Consider the following 23,262-nt stretch of genomic DNA (forward strand, 5'->3'; position numbering starts at 1 on the left):
TGCAAATCAAAATAACCATGATCTACCTATGAGGATGGCTAAGATCCAAAACGTTAACACCACAAAATGCTGCCAAGGATGTGGAACAGGGACTCTCATTCAATGCCAGTGGAAATTCAAAATGGCACAGCCACTTTGGAAGACAGTTTGACAGTTTATTTTGTGCGTGTGTGCAGTGGCTATTCACAAGTGTGATTATAGCATACTGCAGTCTCAAACTCCTAGACCCAAGAAATCCCTCCTGCCTCAGCCTCCTGAGTAGCTGGGACTACAGGTGCATGCCACCACACCCTGCTCCAATTTGACAGTTTCTTACAAAGCTAAATATAGTATTACCATTCCATCCAGCAATTGTAAGTTATTTACCCAATAGAGCTGAAAACTTATGTTCACTCAAACACCTGCACACAAATGTTTACAGCAGCCTTATTCATCATTTCCCCAAACTGCAGGCAACCAAAAGGTTTCTCAATAGGTGAATGTATAAACAAACTGTGATACGGCCATACAATGGGATGCTATTTAGCAATAGTGTAAGAAATAAGCTATCAAAAAGAAATAAGATATCAAATCACAAAAAGATATGGAGGAACATAAAGACATAAATGAATTCAATCTGAAAAGGATATATACTGTATAACTCCAGCTACGTGACATTCTGGAATAAGCAAAACTATGGAGACAATAGAAAGATCAGTGGTTGCCAGGGGGTTGGGAGGACAGAGGGATGAACAGGCAGAGCACAGAGAATTTTCAGGGCAGTGAAACTGTTCAGTAGGATAGGGTGATGGTGGATACACGACATTATGTATTTGTCAAAACCCATAGAACTGTACATCACAAAGGTGAACCTTAATGTACACTATGGGCTTTAATAATAATATATCAATATTGAATCGTTAATTTTAACAAGTGTGCCACACTAATTCATGATGCTAATAGGAGGAAAATCCATGCATGTGTTGGGATAAGGGGGCGGTATATGGGAACTCTATACAATTCTTCTGTAAATCTAAAACTGTTCTAAAAAGAACCATCTATTAATTTAAAAAGAAATCCTATTGCCGTAAATGTCCTGAAGTTATTGCATGCATTCTCATTACAATGCAAGCATGGTAAATGCTTTACTTTCTTCCTTTGTTTCAGGTCCATTTTTCGTTTGACATGTTTTGGTGCTCTCAGGCAGTACATCTCAAATTTTCCCGTGTCTACAAGTCAACTGGGGGATTTTGCTAAGATGTAGATTGTGATCTACCAGGTCTGGGGGAAAGCCTGAGATTTTTACATTTTTAACAAGCTCCCTGGTGATTCCCATGGGGCAGGTACAACCACACTTGGAATAGCAGGACCTGCAAACAGACGAATAGGATTGGAGACCCAGACTCCACCCTTTGTACTCTGTTTTCTTTCTTTTTCTTTTATTGTAGAGATAGGGTCTTACTATGTTGGCTAGGCTGGCCTTGAACTCCTGGCCTCAAGCAATCCTCCCACCTTGGCCTCCCAAAGTGCTGGGATTACAGGTGTGAGTTACCACGCCTGACCTTGTATTCAGTTTTCTTTTTTTTCCTTTTTTTTTTTTTTTTTTTCCCCTTTTTTGACATGGAGTTTTGCTCTGTCACCCAGGCTAAAGTACAGTGGCACGATCTCAGTTCACTGCAACCTCTGCCTCCCAGGTTCAAGCGATCCACCCACCTCAGCCTCCCATGTAGCTGGGACTACAGCTATGCACCACCATGCCCAGCTAATTTTTTGTATTTTTAGTAGAAATGGGGTTTCACCATGTTGGTTAGGCTGGTCTCAAACTTCTGACCTCAAATCATCTGCCCGCCTCAGCCTCCCAAAGTGCTGGGATTATAGGCGTGAGCCACCACACCCGGTCTGTATTCTGTTTTCTAAATAAGGAGGAAGAACTATCTAATTTTATGACTATGCTAACCAGTAGTTTTTTTTTTTTTTTTAATCAATTTTGAAAGGTCTGTTTCCACTGATGTTTCATCCTGAGTCATATTCATTTTCTATTTCTAAAGGCATTGGGATTCCCTGCTCCAACTAAATGAGTCAGTTGAGATCAGAAGTTCATATGTCCAAGTGAAACTCAACCAAGGGTCCATAATGCTCCCTGGCAGTCAAAGGGCCACCAAGTGTTTGTATTTGCATAAGTCAAGTGCATTTTGCATTCTAGAGGCTATCAAGGTCACTGCCAGTGTCGCCCCAACAGTGGCTACTTTGTGGTCAGTAAGAACACGCTGCTTACTTGAAGGAGAGTCTTAAGCAGGTGGCAGACATGATGAGAGAAGGTGGTTGCACTGGACAGATTTCATGTTCCCTGATAGCTATGGCTCCGGGGGAAGCCTTACAGAGGATTAGAGCCCCATTTCTGCCATGAACTTGCTAAGCCTGTTTCTCCATCAATACATTGGGACGATTGAGCTCCATCTGTGTTAAAAGCTTCTCCAACTCTGCATAATTATTTTTATTTTAAGCATATTCATTCCAAATCAGAGCCTGGCTCTTCATTTTCCAGGCAAGGGTTTCAAGCTTCCAACTGCAGCCTTTGCACCCACCATGCTCATCCTGCCTTTGGTCCATAGAACAGCGGTCAGATGAGGTGTCTGTCCTTCCAGCTGCCTGACTTCACATCTTAAAGCCAAGGAAGTGTCCAGTTCCAGGGTGGGCAGCCTCTCCTGGGCAGGACAGAAATAACTCCAGGATGTGAGCAAAGATAGAACCCGCTCTTCCCCATCCCTCTCGCCACAGTTTCCACTGACCCCAGCTGGCCTCAGAGACATTTGTCTAGAGAAGATCCTGGCTCCATCCCAGAGCCAAAGGAGACTTTACTGCAGTTTGATAGTCTCAGAAAGTCGACTGAAAAAATGATGGAATGGGCGGCCAGCACTAACCAGGGCACTTATGTGTTGTGAGAAAATCAAATTCTTTTAGTTTTCTTCATTTTCATCTTCATTTTTATTTTTTTAGGGAGGTGGTCTCACTCTGTTGCCCAGGCTGGAGTACAGTGGTGTGATCATAGCTCACTGCAGCCTTGAACTCCCGGGTTCCCATCCTCCCACCTCAGCCTCCAGAGTAGCTAGAACTACAGGCACATGGCACTATGCCTGGCTTCAATGTAAACCAAACACAGACTCTCTGAGGGAACATGAGTAGGTGCTTTCCCACGTCCATGGATCTTCTCAGTAATAAGGCTTGGACTCTAGAAACTTTAGGCCACAGATCTCTCAGAGATCTGTCCAGTGACGAGTTGACTGGGGCCCAGACAAGCAACTTGTCCATCAGCTCAGAGTCTCTCAAAGGCCAGGCCTAGAACTCATCTGGCTGCCTTACTACCTGGTGTCTGGAATGGGGCCCCTAGGCACACAGATGTACCATTTATTCATCCAGTCCATCACCCAGCACACATTGACAGAGCCCCTTTCATTCCACAGGCCCTGTGCTACATGGTAGGGGAACAGGAAGGACAGCAGTGTGCCACCTCCCCTGTCCCCTCTGAATTTTGTTGTTTTGTTTTGTTTTGTTTGTTTCAATACAGATGAAGTTTCACTGTGTTGCCCAGGCTGGTCTCAAACTCCTGAGCTCAATTCATCCTCCCACTTTGGCCTCCCAAAGTACTAGGATTATAGGCATGAGCCACCATGCCCAGTCTGCTCTGAGTTTTCAGCACAGGAGAGGAGAGGAGTAGGGACTTGCTTTGGTCCCCCTAAAGCCACCAGAGTTTTCCTCTCAGAGGCTGTCCCTGCTCATCTTCTGTGTCTGGGAACTCCCCATTTGTTGTAAACTGAAGGGCAAGTTTCTTGCATCTTTCTGGCGTGTGACGGAGAGAGACAGAGGAGTATGAGGTGCAGGGAGTTTCCTGTCTGATGGGAAAGACCATTTCATATTCTCCAGGGATTCTCAGTCTGAAGGAAGAGACAGCCTCTGTATTAGACCGTTCCTGCACTGCTGTAAGGAGATACCTGAGACTGGGTAGTTTATAAAGAAAAGAGGTTTAACGGCCTCATGGTTCTGCAGGCTTTACAGAAAGCACGGTGCCAGCATATGCTCGGCTTCTAGGGAGGCTTCAGGAAGCTTACAGTTATAGCGGAAAGTGGAGAGGGAGCAGGCACGTCACATGGAGAAAACAGGAACAAGCAAGAGATCTCAGAGTGAGAGCTCACCTATCACCAAAGGGATGGCCCAAGCCATTCATGAGAGATCTGCCTCCGTGATCCAAACACCTCCCACCAGGCTCCACCTCCAATATTAGGAATTACATTTCTACATGAGATCTAGGCGGGGACAAACATCCGAACTGTGTTAGCCTCTATCCTTAGAGACCCCCAGGCTTTGAGAAGCCCCTTGTTTGGGGGACAGATCAGATACACAAATAAGAATATGCAAAGATGTACAATACTTTATAAAAAGGCAGAGGACTGGATTATTGCTGAAGGAAGGATAGGAGGTGGGTTACCCACGGGGAAGGCCTTTGGAGTAAGATATATGGAAAGAGGGATTCTTGTAAGCCCTGTTTAATTCAACCACAAAGGAGAAATTTGCTTTCATAATCGTGCTTAGAGATTTTTTTTTTTTTTTTTTTTTTTTGGAGACAGGGTCTTACTCTGTTGCCCAGGCTGGAGTGCAGTGGTGCAATCACAGCTCACTGCAGCCTCAACCTCCTAGGCTCAAGCAATCCTCCCACCTCAGCCTCCTGAGTAGCTGGGACTACAGATGTGTGCCATCATGTCCAGCTTATTTTTAAAATTTTTTCTACAGACAGGGTCTCCCTGTGTTGCCCAAGCTGATCTTGAGCTCCTGAGCTCAAGTGATCCTCCTGCCTCAGCCTCCCAAAGTGCTTGGATTACAGGTGTGAGCCACCACGCCTGGTATGTGCTGAGAGATTTATCATATGAGTAGGGCAGTCAGGCCAGGGTGGGGTGGATGTGAGATGGCTATTCTGGAGCAACAATTCTTAAAAGTAGAAAACAGCATGAAGTATGCTCTCTGGAAAAGATGAAGAGGTGGATTCATTTGTATCCCTGGGTCAAATCCCACAGAGAGGTGAGCACAATGGAGAGATGAGGCCAATCTGGGGAGGAGGTCCGGAATCACCAGGCTGCCTGGTCCATGAAGGGCCATCCAGTTCAGTTTCCTGCTGCAACGAAAGACTTGCTCTAGGCTGGGTGCGGTGGCTCACACCTGTAATCCAAGCACTTTGGGAGGCCGAGGTGGGTGGATCACCTGAGGTCAGGAGTTCGAGACCAGCCTGACTAACATGGAGAAATCTCGTCTCTACTAAAAATACAAAATTTACTGGACATGGTGGCGCATGCCTGTAATCCCAGTTACTCGGGGAGCTGAGACAGGAGAATCACTTGAGCCCAGGAGGCAGAGGTGTGCCATTGCACGCCAGTCTGGGCAACAAGACTGAAACTCCATCTCAAAAAAAAGAAAAAAAGAAAAGAAAGACCTGCTCTATGTAGCCCCTAAATGAGTTGTTGGCCTCCTCCTAAAAGTCATTCTAACACTAGCCACTCGTTTCCTTTGGGTCTTAAAACCACCTGCTAAAAGGATGTGCTCTTCACATCTAGCCTAAACTGACCACTGCAATGTAATGTCTTTCTGTTGAAAACACTGAACTGGCTGGGCATGGTGGCTCATGCCTGTAATCCCAGCACTTTGAGAGGCCGAGGTAGGCAGATCACCTGAGATCAGGAGTTTGAGACCAGCCTGGTCAACATGATGAAACCCCGTCTCTACTAAAAATACAAAAAAATAGCCGAGCATGGTGGCACTTGCCTATAATCCCAGCTACTTAGGAGGCTGAGGCAGGAAAATCGCTTGAATCCGGGAGGCAGAGGTTGCAGTGAGCCAAGATTGCACCACTGCACTCCAGCCTGGGTGACAGAGCGAGACTCCACCTCAAAAAAAGAAAGAAGGTAAGTAAGTAAGTAATAGTCAACTGATTGAAGATAAAGATAAGGGCTGATTAACAGTATTCCACCTTCAAAAGCATGGCTTTATAGTGCCATAGGTTAAGCCAAGAAGGCTGGTGGCCTATAGCAATCCGGCCCCTGCTCTCCTCCAACCTGTGTTTTACCCTTTGTGCTCCATTGGGCTGGGTTTTCCCCACCTCCTCCAACATTGCATTTCCTCCTTGTGTGCAGCCCTAGTGGTTACAGTATTCTCCAGAATCCTTGGGTGTGCCGGAAAAGCAGGCCCTAGACTGAGTTTCCAGAAAAGACTCCCAGAGTCACGTCCCAGAACTGATCTGTTAAGGTAACGGCTGCTTCTACCACAACAAGGAGCTGCTCATCAAATCATGAAGCTGTTGTTACCACTTCTATCCCCAGAGTCACACCTCCACTATGACAACCTATACCCGCAAATCCATGCTTTATGTCCTGCCTCTTTTCCCACTCACTCAATTCCGATTTCAATTACCAAGCAAATATATCTGATAGGCAGAATCTTAAAATGGATGAAAGCTTACCTGCAAGGAAGTCTTAGTCATCATTTTTGGCTTTCCAGCCTCTGCAGAGTAGAAAGGTACACTAGAAGGAGATGAAATAGGTGTTGAGCAAGCCAGTTCATAGATAACCTCCACAGTTAGTAATCCCTTCATTTATCTGACTGATATGCATAACCCTCTTCCCATATTTGTACTTCACTTCCAACTAAGTGGTCCTCCTTTGAGTCTATTTTCCAGTAGCATGAAGACCCCAAAATGGCCATATGGTCATATGGTCTTTCTCTTTTTGTTTTTTTTTTTTTTACAGGGCCTCACTCTGTCACCCAGGCTGGAGTGAGGCAATCAAGACTCACTGCAGCCATGATTTCCTAGGCTCAAGCTATCCTCCCACCTGAGCTTCCCATGTAGCTGTCACTACAGGCATATGCTACCACACCCGGCTAATATTTTTTAGTAGAGAAAAGGTCTTGCTATGTTGACCAGGCTTGAGTTGAACTCCTGAGCTCAAGCGATCCTCCTGCCTTGGCCTCTCAAAGTGCTAGGATTATAGGCATGAGCCACCACACTCGGCCATGTGATCGCCTTTGTTGTTGTTGTTGTTGTTTAGACAGAGTCTCGCTCTGTCACGCAATCTGGGTGATTCTCTCACCTCAGCCTCCCGAGTAGCTGGGATTACAGGTGCATACCACCATGCCTAGCTAATTTTTGTATTTTTAGTAGAGATGGGGTTTCGCCATGTTGGCCAGGCTGGTCTTGAACTCCCGACTTCAAGTGATCCTCCCACCTGGGCCTCCCAAAGTGTTGGGATTACAGGCGTGAGCCACTGCACCTGGCCCATGTGATCATCTTTAACATTTAGTTTAGTTGAACCAATTTTGCGTACCCTAGTAAAGGCATTCCTCACTTGGCTACTAATATCTTCAACCTCATGACTGGGCTGCAGAGGAAGCTGTTGGCCCTGATACAATCAAGAAACCAACTTGTCAAACCGAGAAGTTGCTGCTGGAGCTGCAGCTCCAGAATCTAACACCCCTCCTACACACCGTACTGGCAAAACCACTTCCTCCAGCCTTGACTCACTCGGCCGTTAAATCAGTTCTGAATTCAAGGCTCATATGATTGTGTCTTATTTACAAATCCTGACTCTCATTCAGAAACCTAGCTGCATGTTGTCTACAAGAAGTTCACTTTAAATATAAAGACATATATAGATTAAAAGTAAAAGGAAGGAGAAAGATATACCATGCTAATACTAATCAAAAGAAAGCTGGAATAGCTCTGTTAATTTCTGCAAAGCAGATTTCAGAGTAAGGAACATTATCTGGAATAAAGAGGGGCATTTACATAATGATGAAGGGGTCGATTCTTCAAGAAGATGTAACAGTCCTTAATGTGTATGCCACTCACAACAGAGTGTCAAAACACGTGAAGCAAAAACGGACTGCAGGAGAAATAGACAAAGCCACTATTATAGTTGGAGACATAACAGCCCTCTCAGCAATGAACAGAGCCAGCAGGCAGAAAGTCAGTAAGGACATAGTTGAATTGAACAGCACCATCTAACAGCTGGATCTAAATGACATTTATAGAATACTTCTCCCAAACAACAGTAGAATACACATTCTTCTCAAGCTCATGTGGAACACTCACCAAGATAGACCATATTCCAGTCCATTAAACATACCCTAACAAGTGTAAAAGAAGAGAAATCATACAATGTATGATTTTAGACCGCAAGGAAATTAAACTAGAAATCAATAGCATAAGATAGCTAGAAAATCTCAGAATAATTGGAGATTGAACAACATACTTCTAAATAACACATGGGTCAGAAAAGAAATCTCAAGAGGAATTTAAAAATATTTTGAACTAAATGAAAATGAAAATATAACATTAACATTTGTAAGATGCAGTCGGGTGCGGTGGCTCATGTCTGTAATCCCCACACTTTGAGAGGTCAAGGCAGGTGAATCACCTGAAGTCAGGAGTTTGAGACCTGCCTGGCCAACATAGTGAAACACCATCTCTACTAAAAATACAAAAATTAGCTGTGTGTGGTAGCACATACGTGTGTTCCCAGCTACTCGGGAGGCTGAGGCAGGAAAATCGCTTGAACCCAGGAGGTGGAGGTTGCAGTGAGCCAAGATTGTGCCACTGCACTCCAGCCTGGGTGACACAGCGAGACTCTGTCTCCCCTCCCCGCTGCCCCACCCCTTTAAAACAGTGTTTAAAGGAAAATGTATAACATTGAACACACACATTAGAAAAAACAAAAAAAGGACCTAAAATCAATAATCTAAGCTTCTACTTTAGGAAACAAAAAAAGAAGAGCAAATTAAGTCCAAAGTAAGTAGAAGAAAAGAAATAACAAAAATTAGAGTAGAAATAAATGAAATTGAAAATAGGACATCAATAGAGAAAAGCAATGACACCAAAAGCTGATTCTTTGAAAAGATCAACAAAATTAATAAATCTCTAGCCAGGCAACTAAGAAAAAGGACAGAACACACAAAAAACTAATATTATAAATAAATGAGGGGCCATCACCACTGATTCCATGGACATTAAAGGAATAAAAGGAATATTATAAACAACCGCATGCTCAGAAATTTGATAGCTTAGATGAAATGGACCAATTCTTTGAAAGATACAATTAGCCAAAACTCACATAAGAAGAAATAGATCATTTGAATAGGCCAGCATCTATTTAAAAAATTGAATCAATAATTAATAACCTTCTAAAATAGAAACTATTAGGCCCAGATGGTTTCACTGGTAAATTTCACCAACGTTTAAGGAAAAAATCATATTAATTTTCTACAATCTCTTCCAGAAGGTAGAAGCAGAAGGAATACTCCCTAACTCATTCTATGAGGCCAGTATTATTCTAACACCAAAACTAGACAAAGACATTATAAGAAAGGAGAATTACACACCACTATATCTTAAAAACATAAATGCAAAAATCCTCAACAAAACTTTAGTAAACTGAATCCAATAATACATGAAAAGAATTACATACCACAACCAAGTCGGATTTACTCCACGTATACAAGGCTGATCCAACATTTTAAAATCAATTATTGTATTCTGTCACATCAACAGCCTAAAGAAGAAAAACAACACAATCGTAGCAATAGATACAGAAAAGGCATTTTACAAAGTCCAGCATTTATTCATGATTTAAAACTCTCAGCAAACTAGAAATAAAAAGTAACTTTCATTGAGTTCCAAAGACTGAACCTAGGATAGAGGAGCAAGATGGCTGACTAGATGCAGTCAGGAGGAACACCTGCCCCTGAGGGAGTGGGACACTGGGAAGACTGCCACACTCTGAGTAGATCTTTAGAGGGAAGGCATTGGGAGCTACCGCACTGGGGCAGGATGCTGATGATGCATGAGGATGTGTATTTTGGGTGGAAGGGGTATGTGGGAACCCTTTGTACTTTCAGCTCAATTTTTCTTTGAACCTAGTGGCTCTAAAAATAAAATCTTAAAAGAAGGGGAAAGAGGGAAAAGGAAATGCAGTGTTTAGCCTTTTAGCCTCTGGAATTCAGGAAGAGATATCCGGCGGCTGGAATAAATGTTGAGTGAGCCCAGATGCAGCAAATACCCAGATAACTCCTAAACTCCCTGCAGACCTCAGAAAAAATGTCATCTTCCCAGAGAACTTTATCTGATCCCCAGATTAGTTGAAGACTTTCTGTTCAACATGCTGTTGTAGCACTTGGTTCTCCACCGCACTTACTGCATATATCAGTCAGGGTTCAGTGAGGGAAGCAGAAACATTATGAGCATTAAAGAATGAGAGATTTATTATGGGAAATAGACCTCCTGCAACTTTAAGAGGAGCTAGGGTAGCAAACGTCTAAAAGAGAGAGTGAGACAACCAAAGAAGTGTCACTGCTAGTCCCAAAGCACTGGGTAGATGGACAAGTTGGATCTGCAGGGAAATCTGAGAAACTGTCTCCAACTGCCAGAGTAAGATGGCAAATGGAAGCTTCTGGAGAGGTCTACTAGAAGGGGTTATCCCAGTGCAGCTACCAGCTCTATGGTTCTGCAGCCTAACATCAGGTTGTGGACCAGAGCTGTAGTTGGTCATCAAGACCAGTGGGCAGTAAGAAAAGCTGGGTGCAAAGCAGAGGAGAATGGGAACAATTGAAACCACCCCAGAAACCCAAGCACCAGCCCATCCAGAATTCTGGCTACAAGGACTTGCAGAGAATAAAGGTCACTGATTTATTTCTACCCCTAAAAGTCTTGGGCAGATTTACCTGTTGGCCCACTCTAATCTAGAACAATACAGGAAAGAGGATTCTGGGAGACACAGTTCCCAGATTAACTGAATGGATCATGGAACAATCCAGCATACAACATTCTGTGACTGTGTGGGGTTTCATCATCTGGCATACATTTCTCTGTGTTGCCAGATTGAAATGCCATCAGGGAAGAGACTGTTTTTGTTTTGCTCACAGTTGCATTCCCACATAGTACCTAGATTATTGAGTAGGTCCTCAAAAAATATTTGTTGGAGGAACAGTGATTTTTTACCAGGATTTCAGCAATGACTTGGAAAAATCAGTTTTTCATTAAAAGAGGGATGTCTGCAAAATGGAAAGTCTAATAAAACATTTTGTTGGGGAAGGCATAGTGGAAAAGGCAGTCTCGTACATTACTAGTGAGAATGTGAGCTAGTTCAACCATTCTGTAGGGGAATTTGGTATCACTTAACAAAACTACATATGCACTTACCTTTAAGCCAGTAATCCCATGTCTAGAAATCTGTCCAGAAGATACAACTGCAATATTATGAAAACACATATGTACAGGTCACTGACTAAAGCAATATTTGTAATTGCAAAACAGCAGAGAAACCCTAAATGTCTATCCTGGGAGAATGGTTGGAAAAATTATAGTACATCTCAACAATGGAGGACTGTAAAAATGAAAGAGGGGCTTAGACCCCACTGAGACAGCCACCAGAAAAGACCTCTCCAAGTTGGGAGGAAAACAGTAAACATATTTTGAAAAAAAGAAAAAAGATTTCTATCTGCTTGTATGAAATGATTTCCCACATCTACTGCTAGGTGAAAATAGCAGAGTACAAAATGATCAATCGTCTCCCATTCATCATATAAGAAAGAAGAGGCTAAAAGAAAATATATGTATATCTACACATTTATGCAAAAGAATTTCAGGAAGAACCAATCAAAAACAAATGCAGCTACTATGATAGACACACCCTAGAGGGACCTCCACTGAGTTCACCTTTGAATAATCCTTCCTCCTTGAACATAGGAAGAACCTCTGAATTGCTTCTAACTAATGAAATATAGCAAAGGATGTGAGGTAGTCAGTCACTCGATTATATTACATTATAGTAGACTCTGCCTTAGCGGACTGAAATGAGAAATTCTCCTGGTGGCCTTGAAGAAGGTAGCTGTCTTGTAACTGTCTATGGAGAGGACCTCTAGGAGTTGAGGCCATGGAGGAGCATGGGGGAGGACAAAGCAGAGGGTTATGATCTTTACATAAGAACATGGCCCAAACATCTTGTTTGCAGTCTTGTGAGATAACAAAGGTTTTAAGCTGCTTGCTTTGTATTAAATTGTAAGTTTCTGAAAACTTATTACACAGCAATAGATAACTAATACTGTAAATTAGTTTGTATGGTATGGTACTATAAAGGTGGAAACACATCCATATACATTTGACAAAATCCATGGAATATACAACACAAAGAGTCAACCCTAATGTAAACTGTGAACTTTGTTTGATAATGTGTCAACATTGCGTCATTAATGGTAACAGAGGTACCACACAGAGGTGCCATTAACAAAAGATAACTAAATCTGCAGGAGGAGAAGGGAATTAGGTGGAAAGAAGAAGAAAGTGGAAAGAGAATAGTAGAGACAAGTGAGAAGCAACACTCTTCTGAGTATTCCTTTTAGTATGACTTTCATCTTTCACAAGGGAAAGTTTTACATACTGCCCCCCACCCAAAGTAATACATAATTAAAATCAACCAGGAGGTGAATGAAACCCAAAATAGAATACAATCACAAATAAATATAAGTATACCATAAGGCTGAAGATAAAAAGAAATGTACACAAACACTACCTGCCAGTTAGTAAATTTTTTTCTCACAGAGGCATGAGTTATCAGTTTTGAAACTTATTTGTACTACAATTGAATAAATAGGTAGAATATTGTAAATAAAAAAATTACTGTCAGATCAAAGAGTTATAAATTGAAAAAGGGAAGGTTTGGAATTGTGAACCCTCAATATTGGAGACAGGTCTCAGTTAATTTAGAAAGTTTATTTTGCCAAGTTTGAGGACACACACCCATGACACAGCCTCAGGAGGTCCTGATGACATGAGGCCAAGGTGGTCAGAGCACAGTTTGGTTGTATACATTTTAGGGAAACATGAGACATCGATCAACATATGTAAGATGAACACTGGTTTGGTCCAGAAGGGTGGGACAACTCGAAGAAAAGGCGGGACAACTTGAAACTGGGAGGGGAATTCCAGGTCATAGGTAGATAAGAGACAGATGGCTGCATTCTTTTGAGTTTCGGATTAGCCTCTCCAAAGGAGGCAATCAGATATGCATTTATTTTAGTGAGCAGGGGTGACTGAACAGAATGGGAGGCAAGTTTGCCCTGAGCATTTCCCAGCTTGACTTTTCCCTTTAGCTTAGTGATTTGGGGGCCACAAGATCTATTTTCCTCTCACATTTACCCCCTTTTCTTTTTTAAAATATTTTGGAGAAAGAATTTCAGAAGAAAATGAGTCTCTAGTCTCAGGTTTTGTCTGATTACTCATGGATTCCTAGATGAGTAGGCCCAGAGTTATTATGAAAGTTCATTTTTAGCAGGTTGTGAAATCTCATGTCCTCTGAAGAGAACATAGGGAGAGGAAAGGAGAAAAACAACAACAAATGAAAGAACAATCCTGGAAAAATAGACATAGACCGCATTACTCTGAAGTCCATACATCAGTAGGCAGGTATGAAAGTTGCTTATGTATGTAAATAGGTTGCTGTTATTTTCTTCTGAAATTTGAGTTGTCTAGCTTCAGTTCACAGAGCTTTACAAAAGCACAGCTTAGTTTTCAGTGACTCCAAATTAGGAAAAATGGGGAAATAAAGAAAGAAAAAAATGGAAAACATTATTTGAAAGACTTGTAGCCAAGAAAAATTATAATTTGATCCAAGCTAACAATAGGTGTACTATATTTTTTGAAACATAATTTTTCAATCTCCAGTTTCTCATTTTTACTAAAGACAAATCATGGTAGGACTGATTTGCTTTATTATACTTGGACTGATTATTTGTACACAGTGCAGCAAGAATAATGATTTTTTACATAGGCTTTTAAATTGGCTTTGATGGGACTTTGTTCCATAGAAGGAATCTCAGATAAAACTTTGTTAAAGCCAAGCCAAGACATAGATTTGTACCATCAAATACCTGAGTTGGGTGAATTCCTCTCCTTTTGAGGTTCCAAGATAAACTTGGGGCTCCTGGACCTGTCAGAAAGTGACATTCTTTACTTAGCACAGGTCAGGAACCCTATACAGGGACTGTATAGACAAGGTATTGGCTCCATAACTCAAGTTTGATTACTTAAAGGAAAGCATGCCATTCCAGTCAAAGCCTTGGTAAAATAGTTTCTCCAATTGTGTCCTGTTATAAATGAAAATAGATTCTTATTGCACTTATGCAACGAATTGTAGGGCCATAAGTTATGAATACTCACAAATAGTTTCCAAATTCTGGAGGAATCAGGTGGAGATAAACAAATACGTTCTAAATTTTGTTCCATAGGCATATACTAAACTGTTAATAGCTCAAAAGAAAATTTTCCTTGACTCTGAAAAAACAAAGGATCAGCAACATTTTAAGCACAAAGTCAAAAAGATTACTTCAGTCTTCTATTGGTTCAGTCCATGTAGTTAATTCCTGTTCTGCTTCATATTCATGAATATTTCAGTTCTCCATGAGTCATGAAAGTGTTTCTTCTATTCTAATGTCACAATCTCCAAAGTTATCAGAAACTTGTATTTAAGAGCACCTGTTAGAGCTTCATAACTGATTATAATACCACCTTCTAAAGAGGACCAAAACAAGACAATTGTCTGTGGATGACAAAAAGTTTAGGGCAGCCATAGTTAAAGACACAATTGACAAGGAAATTTGTTACCTCTGTGGCACATGATAATTTAACATAATTATGTTAAATTACCATAATTAATTAATACAACATAACTAATTAACATAATTACTACTGATAATATATACTAAATCAGAATTATAGAAGTTTCCCATGATTTTGGAACACATACCAATAACATATTTACATAAATATAACCCAAAGAAAACCAAACACTATTTCATATTTGACAATGTTTCCTGTATAATTTTTATACCAAATAAGCCAAATTATGTCATCTTTGGACTTCAGGGAAACTAACATCTTAAAGGATTAATTAGCTCAGAAAAATACATGATTTATAATTTGATTTTGGAAAGTTTGTAAAATATCAAAGGTTTAAAACACTTGATATCAGAGGTCATTGTAAAATAAGTCATTCATTTGACCAAAGTGATAACTCAAGTTATTTCCCAAAAAAAGGCAAAAACCTTCATTCTTTGAGAAAGGAGACTTCACTTTCCAAACTATAAGCCCAAATAAAACAGCATGAAGCCAATTAAATTTGTTTTTCAAAATTTTATGAACAATCTATAAAGTGTTAATCTTGATCATAAGATACAACTTCCATAAGCCTTTTATAACCTTTATTAAAAAGTCAGTTAATGCTTCAAGAAAACCTTATTAATCTGACACAGGGCCCCATATGCTGGTCTTGCATCAGTGTGCCTTTGACATTAATGATTAACTTATAGAGAAACTGAACTTATTTTATCTCTCAAAATTGGCCCTTACAATCTCACATGCCCACCTCTTCTATGATAGCCTCTGGGCTTTAAGGTGTTGAATAGGTTTAATTTCTAGCCCTATGTTTAAGAATGCAGTTTATTTTGATTGGCGTCTTCTACCAGGCCTGAAGATGAGGCTTTAATTGCTGACACTGTTTAAGATCTAGTAGGATTTGGTGTCCTTTTTAGACCCAGGAGTCAAAGCCCTGTAACTCAATGTCACAAATACTTTAAAAGCACATACAGAAAGATACATGCATGTAATAATCTTAAAAATAAAAAATTTTTTTTTCTGTTTTTTTTCCTAAGCAAACCAAAACTTAATAATAATGACATAGGAATTGTTTCAATAAACCATAAAATCTATTAGGCCAGTTACCAAAAGGCAAAAGAAAAGACTTTCTGCACTGCACAGAATATTATGTCAGAAGACAACATTTCCTTTAGATCTTTAAGAAAACATTGTTAGCATTAGGCCACAACAAATAAAACTTGAGGAAAAATTTTATATGAGTTGAAAATAAGTTAAAGAAGAGTGTTACTGCTTCACGCCCTTCACGCCCTTTAAAGGAGGAGAGAAAACTGAAAATGGTGAGATGTAATAACAGTTGAACTTTGGGTTTGTATTCGTCTGTTCTCATGCTGGCAATGAAGACATACCTGAGACTGGGTGATTTATAAAGGAAAGAGGTTTAATGGACTCACTCTTCCATATGGCTGGGGAGGCCGCTCAATCATGGCAGAAGACCAAGGAAGAGCAAAGGAACATCTTACATTTCACCAGGCAAGAATGCATAGCATGTGCAGGGGAACTTCCCTTTGTAAAACCATCAGATTTTGTGAGACTTATTCACTATCATGAGAATAGCATGGGAAAAATCCACCCTCATGATTCAATTACCTCCCACTGGCTCCTTCCCATGACATGTGGGGATCATTACAATTCAAGGTGAGATGTGGGTGGGGACATAGAGCCAAATCATATCAGGGTTAAAAAAAATTAAAAGCTCTTATAATTTATTAAGAGTAAATCAATTCCTTAAGAAAATTTCATTGTTCTAGCCAATTTACTGTGTAAGTTTTTTTAATATCAAGCCCAATCTCTAGAAAGACCATTATAATGTACCTTTAATTATAGACAACTTGATTGTATAAAAGCTTTTTTAAATAAATCCTCTTACTGTGACTTACACAGACCATTCATGATATGCCTGAGCTTTCTGGTTTGTCCTGAACATCCCTGTTTCTTAAATAACCAGTCATTTTATTCTAGGACTAAATTTACCATACAAGATTCTTTCTCATATAAAATTATTTATCTTTCTAAGCTTTTTTTTTTTTTTTTACCAAAAAAAACCTCTTTATTTTTATAACTTTCTTTACACCTCTCTTATTTCCTTGTTCCTTTTACCTTGTTTTATATATAACCTTTAAATAAGCTTTGAATTAGACAAAAATTGTTCAACTTTTTAAAAAGAACACAATTTTTTTAGAAAGAATGTTTTCCTACAAATGTATTTTTATTGGAAAATACCCAAATAATGAAATATCTATTACTTAATTTAATATAACTTTAGATTCTAAACTGTGACATTTGTCTACAAGTATTTATGCCATTACATTTACCTAGCTATTTTATTTTAATCATTCACCTAGATTATTTATGAAAACTGTCATAGTCATCATTTAAAGTTATGGAACCACCATTGCAAAATTACAACAGAGACAGCGAATAAGATCTGACCTAACTGACTCCATCTTGTTTTTAACCTCCAAACTCTTCTTTTCCATACCTGGGCATAGGCTAAACTAACTTTGGGAGGAACTTAGTTTATACTTTAGCTTTGAAACAAAGATGATAACAGTCCTTTCCCAAAACAAACCTTACTGCCTGTGGACTAGACTGCCTAAAGCCACAAAATTAGAAGTTATGGTAATCTTACTAAATTCAAGATGTAGCTAGTTTCATTAAACAAATATCAATGTCTTATTTATTAGAAATTACACAAGCAAAGATCATTCTGTTTGGGGCTTGGTTTAGAGTTTTGTAACCGCTATTCCAAATTTTGATGACTTATAGTATTTGGCAGGTATATGTATAAATTTATCGATTAATAAGCACAAACAAAAATGTATGCTGGAAATTCTTAAGACATTTCTAATATTATTATGCTTTACCAATAATTTTAAAGCTATCTTATTTAAGATTTTACTTTAGTTACATAAACCTGAAAAAGCATTTGACTACTCTTTCTTTTTTCCTGACAAAGTATTTGATTCAAGAGCTTTTATTTTCTTAAGCCAATTAATTAGAGCTCTTTTATATATTTTCAGTAGTGAAACATTGTGTACACAACACATAAATAGATAGATGTATTAGGCATGTCAATAGAAGTACATCTTATAGAGTCATAAAAAACTCTTTTTTCCCCTCTCAGACTTTAAAATTCTTGAAAACCTGTTTCAATAACCTGTATCAATTATTGGCAACCCTAGGCAGTTGTCAGCTAAGTCATCTTAAATTTGCATATTAAAGAAAACTAATCAGGTGAAAAACAAATAGTAAAATTTACATCATTAGGTACAGACAGAAAAGGTCCAGTGAACTAGAGGGAAATTAAAATGGATTGAATTGCCAATTAAACAACAAATTATAAGGCCTTTTAAATATATACACACGTACACATACACACACACAGACATACACACACAAAAATCCTAAAGCTTTTACTTCAGAATTTTAGCCATGAGATAAATACAAATTCACCAGCTTGCAAACAAAAAACCTGTTGGATCCAAACAGTGATTTTTACCTTAATAGAAAAATAACAGCAGACTTAAAGCAGGCAGAAAATAAAACAGAGGAAAAAAGAGAACTTAGGAACTCTATACTTTGCAGGTTGACCTTACAGCTCTTTTTCCTTAATGTGAATGTGCAAAAAGACCATACTACTTCCATTTTACATAAACTCTCCCAAGTAGAGATGCCATAAAACTTACAGAGTACTCACAGAGGAGTCATTCTCTTTGTTTACTCCTCATTCTTACATCATTTATTTCCCACTTTTTTTATTCCTAAAAGGAGGAACTGGGCTGTGGTTTTTGGGTGGTGGATCAATGTGTGCTTGCTTGTGGGCAGGACTCCACAGTGTGTCAGCACTGAATTGTTTCCACCCTCTTACATGTCTCATTTTCTCTCTCCAGAGGTCTATGACCTCAGAGAGGTCTCAAAACGCTGGGCCATCAGCCCTCATATGAGTTTCCTGGATGAGCCTTATTCTTTCAAATTAATTGTTGTTGAGGATTTCCCCACAAGGCTGCTGCAAATCACAGGGGTCAAACCCCTAGATGCTCCCACAAGGCCCCTGGTCACCCAGAGGCACCTTTTGGCTGGGAGGAGCAAAATGACCTTTCTCTTCAGAGCTGAGAAAACTCAGTCTCTCATTTACCTATGAAAACAATAGTTCCTCACACAAATGCACACAGACAAGCTCAATCAAGATGAATTTTGGGAGAAAAAATAAATAGAGAAGACCCTTTAGAATGCATCTCCAAACTAGAATTAGGGTCCTTAGAACAACAACTTCCTAGGAGAAAATAAGAAACAACAGCCAAGACCACTTTCTGTAAACTATGCCCAGCCACCCCTACTTTGTAGCTCCCGTTTGCCATTACACATGCCAAGGTCAAATCCTCTCACAGTACAAGGTAATCACTGGTATCCCCAAAGCCAAAGAGGTCAGGTCATTCAATACAGGAAACCAGAGCTTTAGACCTAAGAAGAATCTGCCCATGACTCTCAAAATTCCACAAAGAAAGAAGAACATCCCAAAAGGGGTGATTGGTACCTTTGTTCCGAATTCTTTTAGGGGTTCAAGTCATTAGAAGCCTTTTCTAGATTTTTGGTGTTGCAGATGGCAAGAGAGGGAAGGAGATAAAGGGTGGAAAAAAAGTAAAAGAACATTTTTTTTTTAAGACAGGAAGTAAACACAGAAACCAAGCACATGGTTTTGTTTCTTTTTTTGTTTGTTTGTTTTTTCCTCTTTTGCAGTTGCAAGGAATTTTAACCAAATTAGAGAGGTTTTGTTACCCATAATTTGGAATTCTCACTTGGATTTAACCAAGTCAGGTAGAGTTGGTCAAATCTGATTGGCAAAAGACCGGAAGAAACAACAACAAAAAAAAACCAACAACATGATCACTGAGCACTCATGGTAAAAAGAAATTGAGACAAACTGGTTGTTAGACTTTAGAAAAGACAAAATCCAAATTCAGCTACTTACCTAGGGATGAGTCTCAGGCTGAAGACTGTCCTCTACCAACCTAGAAGCAGGAAAACACTCAAACTCATCCTCCCTGCTGGGAATGAGCTCAAATTCCATAAAGGAGTTACCCGCCTTCCAACATCATGGAAACAGGAAATCTTGCTTTCCTTGTTGGAAGCAAGTAAAACTCAAAAAAGGGGGCAGGGAGTGGGTGAGTTGTACAGCAAAATAAACTTTGGATCTCAACCAAATATTGGGATATCAGAGATTCTCTGTGTCATGCACATCAGTGTGAAGAGACCACCAGACAGTTTTTGTGTGAGCAATAAAGCTGTTTATTTCACCTGGGTGCAGCCTGCGCATGGAGGTGCGTGACATTTGCTGCTGTGACTCCGATAGGGGGATCTCCCTTGGGAGATCAATCCCCTATCCTCCTGCTTTTTGCTCCCTGAGAAAGATCCACCTATGACCTCTGGTCCTCAGACCAACCAGTCCAAGGAACATCTCACCAATTTTAAATCGGGTAAGTGGCCTCTTTTTACTCTTCTCCAACCTCTCTCACTATCCCTCAACCTCTTTCTCCTTTCAATTTCGGCACCACCCTTCAACCTCTCCCTTCTCTTAATTTCAGTCCCATTCCTTTTCTGGTAAAGACAGAGGAGACACGTTTTATCCATGAACTCAAAACTCCAGCACCGGTCACAGACTCGGGAAGACAGTCTTCCCTTGGTGTTTAATCACTGCGGGGATGACTGCCTGATTATTCACCCACGTTTCAGAGGTGTCTGATCACTGTGGGGATGCCTGCCTTGATCTTTCACCTTAGTGGCAAGCTCACCTCCCCAAGCGGGGCAAGTAAGCCCCCAACCCTTCTGTGTCTCTACTCTCTCTTTTCTCTGGGCTTGCCTCCTTCACTATGGGCAACCTTCCACCCTTCAATCCTTCTTCTTCTCCCTTAGCCTGTGTTCTCAGGAACTTAAAACCTCTTCAACTCACACCTGACCTAAAACCTAAATGCCAGCCAGACACCGTGACTCATGCCTGTAATCCCAGCACTTTGGGAGGCTGAGGTGGGTGCGTCATGAGGTCAGGAGATCGAGACCATCCTGGCTAACACAGTGAAACCCGTCTTTACTAAAAATACAAAAAATTAGCTGGGCATGGTGGTGGGTGCCTGTAGTCCCAGCTATTCAGGAGGCTGAGGCAGGAGAATGGCGTGAACCCAGGAAGTGGAGTTTGCAGTGAGCAGAGATTGCACCACTGCACACCCCAGCCTGGGCGACAGAGCAAGACTCCATCTCAAAAAAAACCAAAACACAAAAAAACAAAAACAAAAAATCACCTAGATGCCTTATATGCCTTATTTTCTTCTGCAATACTGCTTGACCCCAGTACAAACTTGACAATGGTTCCAAATAGCCAGAAAATGGCACTTTCAATTTCTCCATCCTACAAGATCTAGATAATTCTTGTCATAAAATGGGCAAATGGTCTGAGATGCCTGATGTCTAGGCATTCTTTTACACATCAGTCCCCCCTTAGTCTCTGTTCCCAATGCAACTCATCCCAAATCCTCCTTCTTTCCCTCCCACCTATCCCCTCAGTCCCAACCCCACATGTTGCTGAGTCTTTTCAGTCTTCCTTTTCTACCAACCCATCTGACCTCTCCCCTCCTCCCCAGACTGCTCCTCCTCAGGTTGCTCCCAGTCAGGCTGAATCAGGCTCCAATTCTTCCTCAGCCTCCAATTCTTCCTCAGCCTCCGCTCCTCTACCCTATAATCCTTCTATCAACTCCCCTCCTCACACCCAGTCTGGCTTTCAGTTTCATTCCATGATTAGCCATCCCCAACCTGCCCAACAATTTCCTCTTAAAGAGGTGGCTGGAGCTAAAGGCATAGTCAAGGTTAATGCTCCTTTTTATTTATCTAACCTCTCCTAAATCAGTTAGCATTTAGGCTCTTTTTTATCAACTCTAAAAACCCAGCCCAGTCCATGGCTTGTTTGGCAACAACCCTTAGACACTTCACAGCCTTGGACCCAGAGGTACCAGAAGGCCGTCTTATTCTCAGTATGTATTTTATTACCTAATCTGCTCCAGACATTAAATAAAGCTTCAAAAATTAGAATCTGGCCCTCAAACCCTACAACAGGAATTAATCACCCTTGCCTTCAAGGTATGCAATAATAGAGAGAAGGCAGCCAGATAGCAACACATTTCTGAGTTACAATTACTTGCCTCTGCTGTGAGACAAAACCCAGCCACACCTCCACCATGCAAGAACTTCAAAATATCTAAGCTGCACATGCCTAAGCCACAGTGGTCAAGCATTCCTACAGGACCTCCTCCATCAGGATCTTGCTTCAAGTGCCAGAAATCTGGCCACTGGGCCAAGGAATGCCCACAGTCCAGGATTCCTCCCAAGCCATGTCCCATCTGTGCAGGGACCCACTGGAAATCACACTACCCAGCTTGCCTGGCAGCCACTCCTGGAGCCCCTAATGCTCTGGCCCAAGGCTCTCTGACTGACTCCTTCCCAGATCTGCTCAGCTTAGTGGCTGAAGACTGACAATGCCCAATCACCTCGGAAGCCCCCTAAACCATCACAGACGCCGAGCTTTGGGTAACTCTCACAGTGGAGGGTAAGTCCATCCCCTGTTTAATTGATAGGGGGGCTACCCACTCCACATTATCTTCTTTTCAAGGGTCTGTTTCCCTTGCCTCCATAACTCTCATGGGTTATGACAGCCAAGCTTCAAAATCCCTTAAAACTCCCCCACTCCGGTGCCAACTTGGACAACCTCCTTTCATGCACTCTTTTTTAGTTATCCCCACCTGCCCAGTTCCCTTATTAGGCTGAGACATTTTAACCAAATTATCTGCTTCCCTGACTAATCCTGGACTACAGCCACAGCTCCGTGCTGCCCTTCCTCCCAACCTAAAGCCTCCTTCGCATCTTCCTCTCATATCCTCCTACCTTAACCCACAGGTATGGGACACCTCTACTCCCTCCCTGGCAACTGATCACACACCCATTACTATCCCATTAAAACCTAATCACCCCCTTACCCCACTCAAAGCCAATATCCCATCCCACAGCAGGCTTTAAAATGATTAAAACCTGTTATCACTCGCCTGTTACAGCATGGCCTTCTAAAACCTATAAACTCTCGTTACAATTTCCCATTTTACCTGTCCAAAAAGTGGACAAGTCTTACATGTTAGTTCAGGATCTGCACCTTATCAACCAAATTGTTTTGCCTATACACCCCGTGATGCCCAACCGGTATACTCTTTGTCCTCAATACCTCCCTCCACAACTCACTATTCCATTCTTGATCTTAAAGATGCTTTTTCCATTATTCCCCTACATCCCTCGTCCCAGCCCCTTTTTGCTTTTACTTGGACTGACCCTGACACCCATCAGTCTCAGCAACTTACCTAGGCTATACTGCCACAAGACTTCAGGAACAGCCCCCATTACTTCAGTCAAGCCCTTTCTCATGATTTACTTTCTTTCCATCCACCTGCATCTCACCTTATTGAATATTTTGACAATCTTCTACTTTACAGCCTCTCGTACAAATCTTC

The 23,262-nt window shown here is 40.9% G+C and overlaps 1 protein-coding gene across 1 annotated transcript in view; it reads right to left on the bottom strand.

The window, feature by feature from the left end:
* PLA2G5 (phospholipase A2 group V) overlaps nucleotides 1–6,544 on the bottom strand; it is a 32,271-nt gene extending 25,727 nt beyond the window's left edge. Inside the window, exons 1-2 of the mRNA XM_023219325.1 lie at nucleotides 6,482–6,544; nucleotides 27–133 (exon numbers count right to left, since the gene is read on the bottom strand). The gene's annotated coding sequence lies outside the window, so the exon portion shown is untranslated. The remainder of the gene's footprint in view (nucleotides 1–26; nucleotides 134–6,481) is intronic.
* Between the last annotated feature and the right edge of the window lie 16,718 nt (nucleotides 6,545–23,262).

This window comes from Piliocolobus tephrosceles, chromosome 1 (genome assembly GCF_002776525.5).
Source record: "Piliocolobus tephrosceles isolate RC106 chromosome 1, ASM277652v3, whole genome shotgun sequence".
Lineage (NCBI taxonomy): Eukaryota > Metazoa > Chordata > Mammalia > Primates > Cercopithecidae > Piliocolobus > Piliocolobus tephrosceles.